At 31.6% G+C, this 16,169-nt stretch overlaps 1 protein-coding gene across 2 annotated transcripts in view; it reads left to right on the top strand.

Annotated features, from left to right (window-relative positions):
• Positions 1 to 16,169, top strand: part of LOC123693376 (centaurin-gamma-1A) — a 120,166-nt gene that overhangs the window by 16,701 nt on the left and 87,296 nt on the right. The gene's annotated exons all lie outside the window — the stretch shown is intronic.

Below are 16,169 nucleotides of genomic sequence, written 5' to 3'. Positions count from 1 at the left end.
GTTTATACTAATACCAGTTCAATTGAATGCACATGCCGCCCCATGTGTTCGCGTGAGCCAACTAAGTTCGAAATAATTGAATAACCATCAATTAATCGAAATGATTGCGACTTGGCGCAGTTTCCATTAAACATGGTTTGCTGGTTAGAGTTAGTTTTGGACGTGTTTTCGTTACTGATCATTTTGAGAGACTAAAGCATAATGTGCGATCGTTCTGATAAATAAATTTTAGGAAATAGTGGGTGAGAGTAAACACAAATACATGAATGAATGGTTTTGGATATAGTAAACTTATTGAAAGTATTAGGTAGACCTTGATGTTTGTTAAGAGATCAAACAAATATATATATTAAGCCCCGTCTCAAACTGACGCGGTAGATATCCTATTCATATCCTAATCCTTATTACCTATTCACAAAGCATGAAAACCCCAGGATTTTCGAGTAAAAGATGTCTCTAACTTATCTCTGTTTTGGTTGTTTTGAAATGACTTTTATGATATAGAAGGGTTACTATATTCGATACTAAAACTATTAAAACACGTACCACTTAACATTTGTTAAAAGTTAATAAACATCGTCAACACCCAAAACGCTATTAGGGATGCAGTCAAATTTACAATGGTCACTACATAAGTATTCCTAATAGTTTTGGTCATTAAGCTGGAATTCAAAAATATGTGAATTCTTGTGGACTGAGCTACAAGTTCCTAAATTTATCCTTTATCTGGGACTGCCCTCATGGCATTGGACACCTACCTAATTGTTACTTTAATTTGGCACACATTACGTTTATGATACATTAGATATTATATTATTTCACCACCATAAATATTATATTGGTATAAATGTTTGTAATTATAGGCATAAAGTTTCGAATTAAAAAAATTGTAGTCTTGGTGTATCAAGGATTAAAAAAACTCCATAGTTAATCACAACAAGTACCTTATCTGATTGCTTTTAGGTATATTATGTCATACGTAAATAATTATTATTATTTAACTGCCTGCACATAATGAATTAATCCGGAATATATCCTTTTTAATAAACTGAACCGATAAGCTTAGAAAACATTCAATTAATCTAGATTAAAAATAAAAAGGCAGTATCTACTGTTCCTTTTATTTTGTACTGTGCTCTTTATTCATCTAGGTAATACGGCAAAGTACTAAATCAAGTTAATGAATGGAAATTTATATGCGTAATTAAATCGGATCATTTGCAGTCTAATGCGATTTGAATTAATCGTGTTGAGTGTTGTGTATTCAGTGTATTATTTGTTTTTATCCTCTTATATTGAATATTTTTATTAATTGGTAAACTAATTCTGTATCCTTACGGAAATAAACAATGGTTTAGGTACTTCAAATTTTCCGTACAACAATAAACTAATAAATCGACTTTTAAATTTATTTAGTAAATAAGTTTAATTTGTATGAAGCTAAATAGGTTTAATAGAATAGTTATACTTGTTATATGTATCCATGGCTTTCTAACATATCATAATAAAACAGTAGTTCAATATAATACGATGTAGTAACCCAATATTCAGAATATGCTAGCAAAGCAGGCTAATTACATTTAAGGTAATCAGAAATTCTGAATTACAAACCACATAGCGTAGTATTGTTACAACAACATCAAATGCTGTTAAGTAGTTTGCGGTAATCTGACCGCATCCCTTTACAACATTCACGAGAGCTGAGTGTTTTGCAATAGCTAGGTATGTCTATAGGATTAGAATTACCTGGATCCGCCCTACCGCCTCTGTAATCGGCTATTTAGTAAGCCTAATCTGTGGAGATTACCAAACAACGGAAAGGGACAATAATCCCCGGTATTTACAAAGATTTTATGTTATTCAAAACACATGTGTAATTTTGTATCGCATGTAAAAGTAATCGAGCCGCAAAGCCAATATTCATTGGATTATCGTAATTCATTGGACCTGTTTCTGTCGAATATTAAAATGTATAAACAATAAATACCACAGAAAAATCCCAAACTGCGTCGGTTTATTTTTTTCTATTGCTCTTTAAATTTAATTATCAATACCGATTAACTAATACGAACATATAGCAAAACCGATCTAGGTCAATTTACCACCACACCACACTATCATAAGAGCCAGTCAATACAAAATCGTGGAAGCTCATAAGTTTAATAATCAATCCATAAAACTCCATATTCAGTATAAATTTGTGAGAATCGATCACTAATTGAAACTGTATACCTTCAATATTATGAATGTGACAGGATAAATAATCCTAATCGAAATGTATAATTGCATTGCTTAAAGTGAACAAAACTCAGTAGGTACCTACGTGCGCCATATAAATTCGCCAATTCGCTCCATAAAAAGAACGAAAAGGATAGAAACGTCTGGAAAATTAAAGGAAATCGAATTGATGTGTTTGCGAGATAAGTTAAGCATGGAAATTGAAATGAAACGTCAACATTTTCTGGTACTACCTAACTAGTATAAAATAGCTTTTAGATTTTTTATCTTTCCGGTTTGTAGAGTTCGCATTAGATTATTTTAATTTATTGTTCACTAAGAAGAATACTGAAGAGAATAAATCAACCTTTATATTATTGTTCCTTAAGTGCAGGCGTAAGTAAGGTATATTTTACACTTAATTTGTTTTAATTACAACCGCTTAATCAAAAAATACGCCGTTATCATTTTACTTCCTTTAGGGGTAAAATTCTGAATAAATGAATATTGAATACTAGAAGTTTCAAACCCGTCGCTAGTTCCCAATTGTAATGTACCTAGTCCTAGTTATAAGAAAAGGAAGGAGGATTTGAGCTTCATACAAATATAATAATCCCAACATATTGAATGCGAAGGGAAAAGCTTGCACTTAGATGACGGTACTTTGCCTACTAAAGAAATTTTCCCCTTTTCATGCGGCATCTATTCCAAAAATGTACTCAATTGCCTTATTGATAAAGTCCAATATCGATTGAATCCCATATTGTTAGAGTAATGGAACGGTATAAATCATGTTTAAAGATTATGTCGCATCATATTTAGGATAAAGTATTGAATGAAAAGAAATCGAATCGATTCATATAAATAATGAAAAGGAGTCGCACCATCTTTTTGCCAGAGATTTGATACTAAATTGAATAACTCCTTATATATGCAAGAATTTGGTTTATAGAAACATTATATACCTTCCTACTAAAGTTGCTTCTATGCTTACCACTGTCTCATAAATATTTTTTGAGTATATTTCAAATGTATATCGTGGAAAACCCGTTACAAAATCACTTCTATAATGTCCATAGAGGTCTATTCACCTCAAAATAATAGGTAATAATATGTTGTATGCCTTTGTAACAAAAATATTATTGAAGCTACTACGACTATATGACGCTGCAAAATACCAAAAAGCGTTTAACATTTTTAAACACGGCTCGTCCAAACATACGTAGGTACGGAAAAGTCGCGTACAAAAGTTGTTTAATTTCGTCCCGACACACCTTTGTGTTTGAAACAAGAAAAAGTGGAACATTTTTAAATATTCAGAAAGGCATGGTCAAAGTAAAACAAACGAAAATTTGAAATAAAAATTTCAATTAAATTTCTTTCATGAGCTTTGTTATTATATAGGTAGTACGTGCCTATTCTTTGTATTTGTAAAAAATAATTCATTCCTATTGTTTTTACTAGTTTTGATTTTTGAACGTCCCTTAATATTATTTTTATATTCAAACTTCTAGCTAGATCTTCTTATATATTTTAAATAGAGTGTTATAAATTTATGGCACACTTTAACGAAATTTTAATTTCATTTCTACTTGCACAGCGTCAGAATACCTACAGTAGATAGATTAACAAGTAGACTAAGAGTTTAGTAGAATTACAAACTTAGTGCAACTTTTGCTTTGTAGTATTGTTGTAGGAACAAAGTTTCGGTTGAAACTATGAACATTTGTACAAAGTTTTAAAATATTTTGTGTAACTGGAATACTTTATGTTTCTTAATGAATATGAATCGATGGATAGGTATTATGCATTACGAATCATATTATTTTTATACCTGTTGATTTCTTTTTAAAGTTCTGTTATTCACCTATACTGATTTAATACGGGCTATTTAGTCTCACTAATTAGATAATATTGACATAACACGTTACCATATAAGCAATATGCGCCTACCATATATTCTTGACTAGATATAGTCCAAGTACTGTGACCTAGTTGCCTTTCAAGGTGGTTACGGCTTTATCCAACGTACTTACACACAACCGCTAATTAAAGGGATTCACGGCAAATGTCGCTAATTTAAAACTTGACACTGTTACATTTGCGGCATTGTTAACGGCTAGATCATTTTCATGCACCTAATGGTGTTGTGTGGTTTTGTTCTTGTTTTGTGTGGAGAGTGATATAAATGATAGATATTAGTCATTATTTGTGGCAAACGATAAATCAAACAAGTGACAATACCTCCGAAGTCAATAGGATACGATGCTTTACTATTAATTTGTTACTACCCCACACAGTTACCGAGCTATAAGAAGTTAAGCCTTTTTACCAAAATAATCTTGTTTATTAGCAGTTTAGTAGACTTAAATGCAACTGCTCAATCGCACCGTAGCAACATGACAGGACAGATTATATTAAATAGAGCAACCGGTAAAGCCTTTGTAGCCTACATATTATAAAAAGTAACTCAGCAAGTAACAATTTTATATATAAATAACTAACTCTAAGATCGTTGCACTTCTTACTACGTGTAATCGTTGCGTGATATGTAGTAATTGAAAAGAACATTATTTTATTTTAAATGAAATGCCATCAACGTTTATGAAGAATAACGGTATTTATAACTGACAATAAAAGTAATTGCTCATAAATGAACCGTATCAATATGCATTTCAGTTTCGAGAGCCATTTCAATTTCAGTAATTTCTCCTTGCACGATAGAACTTGTTTTCATACCATTACTAGCAGATACGAGCCGTGTGCTTGTGTTCTGCTAATCTTAGTGAAGGACTCTTTTAGATACAACCAAACTAGAAAGCTATACATTATCTAACAGAGGTGATTTAAAATTAACACTTTGTCAAAATCAATCCAGATTCATGTTGCCGTGTACAATTCTCAGCAAAAACTCGTCAGTGGAAACAAGTTTTGGTCTTATCCGCTACTGGATTTTACTTAAGATGCATTGTTACACAAGCAAGGCATTTGTTACCAACTAATAAGGCTTCACAACTTCGACGCGCTCGCCGTTATCATTCCAAACTTACTTTATTACTTTCACCAACAACGTATGAGAAAAGTTAACAATACAGAGAAAATTTAATTAAAATTGTCGCACATTAATATAGTTACTGAAGATTTGTTTTATCATAAACAATGACAGTAATCACATTAAAGTTTTATTCTGATGTAACAAGCCTGTGCGGAATTTCAATAAATTCGTTACTTTAATTCTTGAGAATTAATTCAGCACTTACTTATCTTGTTTTTCTGTTAAGCTTGTTAGAGCAAAATTCATTTTCAATATTTATATTGGAAATGTTCCATCACCCTAAATTAATTGTGACTTGAGTACTTACATAGTACGTACCAATATGTTGTAAATGTTAGTTTTATTGCTATAACGAGAAAAGTAAAAACGTAACTGTTTACCATATTCATTACATATTGTGCTATTTTTATCCCATAATACATACAAAGACGGACCGTCGTACGTTAATTACATAAGAGTCGTGCAATGACCGCGTAACCCAATACTCCGCCGGTCGACCTTATGATCGATTATCATGCACCGATTCACTTCTGACGTCTATCACTATAAATAATCTCTTAGTATTCCCTATAAAAAATGCCATATCAATCATATGCTAACACTCAAACTGAAAGATTTAAGTAACCATTTCATAGTATTGTGAAGAACACAAAATGTTCAAGATACTATAAAAAGTTGTGGTACATTTCATTTAAACTTCCCTGAAATGAAACTAAACCTTTCTGCGTGGCTTAAGAGGCCTACACCACCGAAACTAGCGACACCGAACATTTTATTTTTTTACTCCTTAACCAGATCAAATTTAAAAAATCTAGCTCGGTACTTTGCTAGTATATTACTTGTAGTATTTTTGGTATTACTTTTCACTATTCTAACTGTTCATTATTCTAGAGAACTTTTGATTACCGCCAAAAGTGGCCACTTTTGGCGGTAATCAAAAGTTCTCCTAATTTACCGAATGCAAAATAATGAAAAGTAATACCAAAAATACTACAAGTAATATACTAGCAAAGTACCGAGCTAGATTTTTTAAATTTGATCTGGTTTAGGAGTAAAAAAATAAAATGTTGGGGGGGCGCTAGTTTCGGTGGTGTAGTCGCCTTAAAAGTACGAAATTGAGAGCGATATTTTATTTTCTGGAAACGTTTATTCATGTATTTACATGAAAATTATCCAACCATGGTATCCATAAGAATATCATAAATATATTTGTCTTATTACGTTTTGACGAAAAAATATTTGTACTAGTGAATTGTTATTTCTTCTGATATGTAACCTATTTATTCAGCTGCGTGTATCAGTCGTTGTTCCCACACGTGACGAAATAAAGATTTATTTTTTAAGATACTCTATATTTATGCCATACTACAACCCAATAAATATATATATTATTAAATTTTGTACATATAAACTGTAAATTATCATTATTTATTAAGCATCCTTATATTATATTTTAATACATCACAATATGTTCTGCTTAGCAGTTACATAATCTATTACTGGAAGGCACTCGGCAATCTTATTAACAAATTCATGACAGAAATCTTAGGCAAATTGTAGCATATATGTATTTAATATTAAATTCTCATTGCGATCTTAATATTAAATAACACGAATACGTTCCATGAAAACTGAAACAAAGGGGATAGAAACAAATTCTTCGTATAAAATATTCAAAGAATGGAGCGCTCTGTAAGGTAATGCTAAAGGAATAAGTGAAAACTTTCCTTGAGCAAAAACGCTGAGTTATTTTTAATATTCACTTATATCAAAAGATAGCTTAAGCTCATAAATACATGCCTGGAAAATATGATTTTATACTAAATAATGTAATTGTTATTTACGGAAATTAACATCTACCCAGAGTTTTTTTTCTGAAAAACTTAGGTTTAGCTGCGGTTTCGGCTCCGTAAGTTGCTATAAAAACACTAAGTGCAATTCCTAAAAAGTAGGTTTAGCGATAGTTACTTCTCTGCGACACTTAAATGCCTCAACTAGGTACTAAAAATATCTAAAGAATTAATTAATGTAGACTAGCGTAGTCTCTAGAGAATTATGCGCTCTATTAATTTTGTAGAGGTAATAAGGTTCGTACTTCTTTAATAATTATGATTAATTACTACAATTACTTCAGGCAGAGTTAGATAGGTGCTAAGATAACGAATGACTATTTCATTGTTCAGTACGGAATACATTAAAGATAAAACAAGTCCTAAATTTGTATACAAAAGGATTTTTAATAAAAGTTGTAAGGCAAAACATTTACAGAGAAATCCAATTGCATCACGCTACATTAACCAACTCGAACGGGATTGTAGCGAGTAAACGGTTTAGGAAAAACTACAAATTGATTCCAAAGAGCTATTACAATTCAGTTCGACTTTAAGTAAAGGATTCCCAGCAAAATGCTTTTAATTGGGAACTTTCTAAGAGCTTTAATGGCTTCCTTAATCATTTGAGAACGGATTTAGGTACCTACTTCAAAATTGGCAATTTAAGATGTTTCTTGAATTTTAACTATACATTAGTTATTTCGTTAGAAGATTGGATAAATAATAAATCCCACCAAAAACATTTTCATGTAAAATGTTGCCAAGACGAGCCCATATGACTCGCACTGTCAAAAAGTTATCAGATCTCATGTAGAACCAAGCTTCTAACACTACACGCCCTAACTCTACAAGGCCTAACTTCACAAACTCTACACCTTAGTCAAAATATTATGTGGCTTGGCCATTTCGCTACATTCACATCGGCGTAAGGTGAAAAATTAATTCACTGTTCATTTCTTTTGTGTTCTTGTAGTAACGAACGGCCAAGCCACATATTTTGACTAAGGTGTAGAGTTTGTGAAGTTAGGCCTTGTAGAGTTAGGGCGTGTAGTGTTAGAAGCTTGGTTCTACATGAGATCTGATAACTTTTTGACAGTGCGAGTATGACTCGCACTGTCAAAAAGTTATCAGATCAGATGGGCTCGTCTTGGCAACATTTTACATGAAAATGTTTTTGGTGGGATTTCATTTCTTTTTGTAAGTTGTTTGTAACAAAATTTTATGTCGATTAAATTTCTTATTTTTTTTAACAAGGAGTACAGTATACATATAATATATATATATAGGGGAAACAAGTTTTAGATTATTAGATTAGACCACTAGCGTCATCAAAATTTAATTTAAAATTACAGGTCTCATACAAACTCCCATCCCCTACTTTAAGGGGTTGGGGGATGAAAAATAAAAGTTTTATAATTTTTTTGTTGTTTGTGTGCTAATACTAGCTTACATACAAAATTTCAGCTTTCTAGGACATTAGGAAATACCTTAAGAATTTTGATGATCATCAGTGAGTCAGTGACGAAATTAGCGTTTTTTAGATATAAATAAAATATGAAGTATAAAAGCTAATGTAATTAAAACTTAATATGTTCAATAATTCCGCTATTGACAATATATCCCGAAAATTTTGTTGATCTAGCATAATCCAAACCCAAGTTATGAGGGTTCAAAAAAACGTCGAAGCGCTTCGAGAAAAGGTAGGTAGTGCCCGTGCGCTTCGCTTGTTCGCTTGGCTCGTCTTGGCGGGGGCACTACCGTGCCCCCAGATAAGAAGATCTAAGTAAATCTTACAAAAAGAAAAGAATTTTCTTATCTTGTTAATATGATCTTTATTACGCACTTATTAAAATAAAAGCTTATAATACGTGTTAATATACAGGGTTAGTTTTCAATGACCGGCCAAATTTTCAGAAATGGTTCAGAATCGATAACATTTTAGATCTAATGAAAAAAAAACGTTTTTTTTTTTAATTAGATTTCATTCCTGTTCGCCACTAAAAAGCGAACGTGTGGACATTACAAAAGCACAATTCAGTTCAACAACCTAGATAGGTAGAAGTTAGCACACACAAAAATTTGGCGATGCGCGCACGCACACAAGTGCATTGATTCTGGCGGTGTTTACGATTTAGGAAATTTTTAAGACATTTTCAAATGAATGCTATTATTTTTATTTTATTTTATTCGACAATAATGTTTCAAATGTACCTTTGGTTTAATATCTAGATCTTAATTTTAAATTTTAGCTGGTCATTGAAAACTAACCCTGTATGTATAGGTCCAACATTATTATTAAATTCCTAATAACGAGATAAATATTCTACGAAAAATATAAAACATCTGTTCTCTAGCTTTAGCTATGGACGGAGATCAAGAGAAAATGTGTTGAGTAAATTGAATAAGGCTTGATTCCGTAACTCACTCAAAGCTTTACTTGTGGCTCAGAACTTTCGATAGCACTTTTATTAAGAATTTTATTATCAACTAGCTGTTGCCCGCGACTTCGTCCGCGATTAGGTCGTTTTTCGTCATTCGTCGTTTAAAAAAAATACGTGACACTTTATTTTAAAATGTTCTTAATTATTGTCTCTTATAAAATTTAACTACATTAAAATTGAACACTCTGATAAGAAAATCTTAAAATCTGAAGAAAACATGAATGAATGTGATTTAAATTCTACATTACTAAGTATCAAATAATAATCTAAATTAAATGTAGATTAACAGTTTGAGCACACCATTATAGAATAAGTACCTAAGTATTAAATTACGTTAGTTTACATAGTAACTTTACTAAAAACACGATTTCTATGACTATCTTTCGCGACAACTAAGCATGTTTGTGGTAATACTGTGGCCTGGGCGTTAAAACACGTCCAGGGAGTTCCTGAGTGCCGATATCACCATCTTGAGGAAAAGCTTCTAATGTCGATTTAAAACTGCATACATACGAATTAACCTGTTCTAAAATTGTGAAATGAGTTCAGTTTTAAATTTGAGAAATATTGATTTCTTGTATTCCACTATTCGTTGTAGTCGAATACAAAATATATTTAAACAAACTTAGGTTGGCCTTCAGGCAAAAGGGATCCTATCAAATGGTAAACTTGACCTTGTATCTTAAAAGTAAGCATGAACGGACCTTCTGATAATTATTGAGCACCAAAGGATCATTTGAAACGCACTACTATAAGAGCGAATATTGTCTAATAACAGTTTACATTGCACAGTATGTTCCTCTAAAAGTAGTGATTTCAAAGGTTCCGGTGTATCTTCAAACGAAAGCCGACTCCTTACTACACTTAAAGCATTACTTAAAAGAACATACTACGTTAATATCGCCTATACAGAAGATGATCTGTAATCAATTGTGAGGTTATAAGCAAACCCACTTTTATATTTGTCAGACCACACCACCAAATTCGTAGATTGTTTACCTCAAGTCATTAAGACCATGACGAAATCTGTCTGCAGTAAGACGGGCCTCTCGCTATTCGTACGTTTCCAGAGACCGAATAGTTTCAATTCTTAATCTTTCATTAAACAAACTTATTAATCGTTCTTGTCTCATATAATTGTAATATTCGCGTCCCTACTCTAGTCATTGCTTATGCTCATGTTCATCTTCAAGAGATCGAATAATATTATGATGCACCCTATCATTTGTCAAACGGTTTTCATATTGTACGGTCATAAGTTTCAGATTCTCGAGATAAAATATGACTGTCGTGATCAGTAGTGAGACGTAATTCCCTCTCAGTAAGGGTTTCGGTCTCACGGGATAGTACAATATGCCGTTTGCGATCAGCTGTGAGACGTCATACCCTCTCAGTGAAGGTTTCGGTCTCACGGGATAGTAGAGGAGACCGGGTTTGGTTGTCTCACGGGTTGGTTGTCACAGCGGTCTTAATACAAAACTGAACTATCGAATAAGTCTGTTGACCAGCGCGCGTGGCAAGAGCGATACAGTGACAACGCTGTCACCACTTTGCGTCATACCGTCCCGATCGGCCGTGAGGGCCTCACACGTGTTTATTGTTTTCGCACAGATTTTTTATGATATGAGGACCAAATATGCTCCTCATAACATCACTTTTTGTGAACGAAACGACAGCGCGGTTTAATTCAATGCCAACACCATCATAAAAAAGGATTATTTTTAATTGTGAAAAAATATATTATGATTTACACTATTAACACTATTTTAACATAAAATATAAGTCTGTGAGTGTGTAAAAATAAATCCAGCTAATTACACATCAAACTTATGTTTATAATTTGGTATACGACATGAAAATATATTAATTGTCAAGCAATAATAATACAGATAAATACTGAACATAAGCATAATAGATATTAAGTACCTAGTATTAGTTAAAATATACTTTGACTACATTGACTGTTAGTCAAAGTTTATTTTTACTAACAACATGTAAATGAAGAAGAAATAATAATTACCAACGAACTAACCTTTTATAAAATACTTAACACGGCACATTTTTCAAATTATCTTGCTCAACTCTACTCAAAAATTTGAGGGTTTTGTTGGAACTTTAATATGTAAAAACTATGATATATCTAAACTACGATACAACTTGCATACGGAAATGCTCATTACAATTGTGAATCTAAAGAATAACTAACAACATACTCTTCAATTTAATTGAGCTGATGAATATCTTTTGCCTGGAAGAAATCACCGTCGCCTAATAAATATAATGTGTTTTCTTATAAAACCGTTACATAATTTATTTTATCTACTTAAATAATGAAAATTATATATTTATAAAATATAAAACATATTATGTAAAATGATTAAAAATAAATAAATGAAGCAACTACGATTCAAAGAAAACATCTTTTTCAGTGTGACAATGCTCTTAGCAATCCTGGATGATGAACTGTATATCATGTACTCTGATCCCAGTACGGTCAGTACCTCGATAGCCATAACGATAAATATTATAATCAGATAACCGCAAAGTCAAAATAAAAACATTAGGTACTTGTAAAGTTGTGAGTGCAAAATTTACGTTTCATTTGGCAATAACATTTTTTTCGGTACTAAAACGTAGTAGTTTGATATGTGGTTGGCTGCCCCTCCTCTCCTTCCTGAAAAATATCCTCAAAAATTTCCCGAGACACTTCCAATGATTGAATCATGGGACGTTGGACATTAACTTCAGTCAAAAATTGACGAAGCGGATGATTACTAATTTCCACTTAATCCTCGCTGCTATTTATCATCTAATCATCAATTTTCAAGTGGTGTAGTAAAAATATCAGCATAAATCGTCCTTAAAAGGCTATATAATTTTATGAGCATTGAATCTGTTAAAAAAAACAAAAGTTAACTGTAAATCTATAAAAAAGCTACTTACAAATAACATTTTATCAAAAACTACTGTTCCCAATGCACCTCAAAATAATAAAAGAATTAATTTTATAAAAGTCTAATATAATACCAACAAAAAACATGAATTGCTATCATTATAAAAAATAAATACCTATAAGTAACAACTTACCTTTTGTGGGAACGCATGATGGTGAAAATTCACAAAACACGAAGATTGCATTTGATATTTTTGGTTTTATGGCATTCAATTGCTTTATAAATATCACTACATAGTATAAAAAAGTCGCTTTCTCTGTCCCTATGTCCCTTTGTATGCTTAAATCTTTAAAACTTCGCAACAGATTTTAATGCGGTTTTTTTAATAGATAGACTGATTCAAAAGGAAGGTTTTATATATAATTTATTAGGTTTTAGACAAAGCGGACGAAGCCGCGGGCGGTAAGCTAGTAAATTTATAAAACACGAAGATTTTTAAAATTGTAACTAATGAACACAATCATTAGATTAACTGTAGATAATGGTGTCTAGTTTTACTTAAAATAATAAACATCTACCCTCACTTTAAAAAAAATGTAGTATATTTATTATTTACACGAAATATAATATCTTATAGGGAACGGAAGATATGGGTTAAAGAGTTAAATAAATAAATTACATAATTATATTTAAATTATTAATTTTTAACATTGTGTTCAGTAGTGTTAACATGTAAATTGATTTGATTTTTACGAAATCTCATAGATGGCGCTGTTACAAAATTAACATTATACAACTTTCTTTTTAAAACTATGTTTCTCTTCCCAAGTTACTTAAATGGCATAATGTTTATAGTGTCAATCTGGATATTGTCAAACAACATTTATATATGCGTCATTTGATTATTAATTTCCAATAGTTAACGTGTGTTTGATTTTTATAACACTTCATAGATGGCGCTGTTTCAAATTTGTCGTAATACTGCTAAGATTCATTTAACTGTTTCTCTGCCAAAATTACGTAAATGACGTAGTTTTTATAGTGAAAAGCTAGATAATAGCGTGGCTTACTCAAAAACAACATTTAAACATGAGTCTTTAGATTGTACGCTGTCGTAATACACGGAATACGTAAGAAAAATAAAGGTTCACAGCTCCTCCCCCGTAGGTGATAGCTTAATAATATGTAGCCTATAGCCTCACCCGTCCTGTTAGTAATATTTATGCAAAATTTGAAGTAAATCTATGCAGTACTTTTCGAGATTAGCTCGGACAAACATACAGACAAACAGACAAACAGACAAACAGACAAAAATTCTAAAAACTATGTTTTTGGCTTCTATATCGATTATAGATCACGTCCCAAGTATTCTTTTAAAAAAATATTCAATGTACAGTTTTGACTTTCCTACGATTTTATTATATGTATAGATCTGTTTTCTGATTCCGGAATTTCATATTAAACAAACAATTCAAACCGTTTATATTTTATCTAGATGTTCAAGAAAATGACGCTTTAAGTTATACAAGTGATTTCTTGGAGATAGTTATCTATTTTAAATTTTATCCATTCTACAATATGAAAAAAATTGTTTTATATAATTGTTATACCAAATAACACATTTAACATTTAATTTTGACCTAAGAGCCTATTTTAAAATTCATGAAGAGATATTTAATTATTAATAGAGCCTTATTGATACAAGTAAAAACTATTTAAAATATATTCCATAATAACAGCATAGCTAATGTTGGTTACACATTACCAATGAAAAGGTGTTAGTTATATAATAATAATACGTTGAAAACAGATTTTAATCCGATAACAACTGATAACATTTTGCTTTCAAAGGAATTTCGAATTTTGTCTCTACCTCGGCCTGGGATTTGCATTGCTAAACTTATTTACCCTGCAACGTTAAATTGAAAGCTTAAGGTAAAATGTTTAATGCTTAATTAAAAAACTTCTACAGACCCTGAAAAATCTTTTACAACTCGAAGTTAAGTTTTTGTATATAAATGCAGATTTCTGTTTATCAACTCGTAGATATTAAAATAACATGTTTTAATTTTTAAAATAAACGTTGAAATATCATGAAAATATAAAAATAAAGTAGAATTTGTCCTATAAAGTACTTAAGCTGATTACGTAAGTTATGAGAGGAATTTACATACAAAATCATTATTCCCTTATATAAATCATGTCTAATTTCGTTTTACTAAATTGCTATTCTCAGCGAGTACAAACGATTCTAAATTATCTTTCTCTGTAAGTGATTATTTTTGTTATATTTTTGAGAAATAAATATCTTAAGCCATAAAATGTGAGATTGCAACACGGTTCGTAAACAGAAGGTGTCCGTATATGAGCGGTACAGTCATGTGTTCTCATTCGTAACAATAAAACATATCGGTGAGCGCGTTGCACCAAAAATGGCGTAACCCAATGTCTCATTGTTTCCTTTAGCACAGGAAACCTTCCGTATTCGGCTATCCGTTGCCATTTGGCACACGATGAATACAAAATCTCGTCTATAACCTTTGTATTGAAATTATGCCCGATGAATAGGTATATTGTTCTCGATATTCAAATCTGATACCAAATATGAACACAAAACTTTTACGAATTTCTTTCCTCTGCAAAGTACGTAGAATCTTATATATAAAATTCCCGTGTCACAATGTTAGTTACCATACTCCTCCAAAACGGCTGGACCGATTCTCATGAAATTTTCTGTGCATATCGGGTAGGTCTGAGAATCGGCTAACATCTATTTTTCATACCCCTAAGTGATAAGAGTAAGGCAGAACAACGTTTGCCGGGACAGCTAGTTATTTTATAAATATTATTAATAATATCTATCATCCATACGAGCTACATACTAAATGGTCAATTGCTACATCTTTTACATTCTATTTCATCATTACATAGTTTAAAACAAAATCGCTTTCTCCGTCCCTATGTCCCTATGTATGCTTAGATCTTTAAAATTACGCAATGGATTTTGATGCGGTTTTTTAAAAGATGATGATGAATGATTCAAGAGGAATATAAAGGAATATAATTTATTAGGTTTTAGACAAAGCGGGCGAAAAGCTAGTTAGATAATAATAAATGAACGATCGGCTAAAATTATATTTTTCTTTTTTGTACAAAAATATACTATACCCATGAAATAAATCGAACTTCTACTGATTTTTAAACGAATAAATAAACATTGTCCATGTGCCTTTAGACCGCCTCCTTGGTACAGTGGTTGACGCGTGAGCGTAGAACCGAGGGGTCCTGGGTTCGATTCCCGGTGGAGACGAAGAAAAAAAAATGTCTCGGTCTGGTAGGACACAGAAGGCTGATCACCTACTTGTCCCTAAAGAAAAATCGATCAGTGAAACAGATGTATGCATAATGCATCTGCCCCTTACCCCACTACGGGGACATGACATGGGACTTCACACACACACACACACACACACATGTGCCTTTAGTATTTTATTTACTTAGCTATATTTTATTTCACAAAATTCATGAATTAACTATTAATTGCCTGTTCTTGAATCATTCTAATAAATTCCTATTCAAATTAGCATTATCTTTGTTGAATATTATAATTCAAATTCCCTTTTCCAATTAAATATTCACAGACGAATGAATGTTAATTTAGCATTGTAAAATTATATCAAGCTTCTTTCTAATTCATGATTTCATTTTGTCCTCTAATTTGAACGTGGGT

Source organism: Colias croceus, chromosome 7 (genome assembly GCF_905220415.1).
Source record: "Colias croceus chromosome 7, ilColCroc2.1".
Lineage (NCBI taxonomy): Eukaryota > Metazoa > Arthropoda > Insecta > Lepidoptera > Pieridae > Colias > Colias croceus.
Note: the sequence above shows the minus strand (reverse complement) of the source record. Positions and strands in the feature narration are given on the sequence as shown.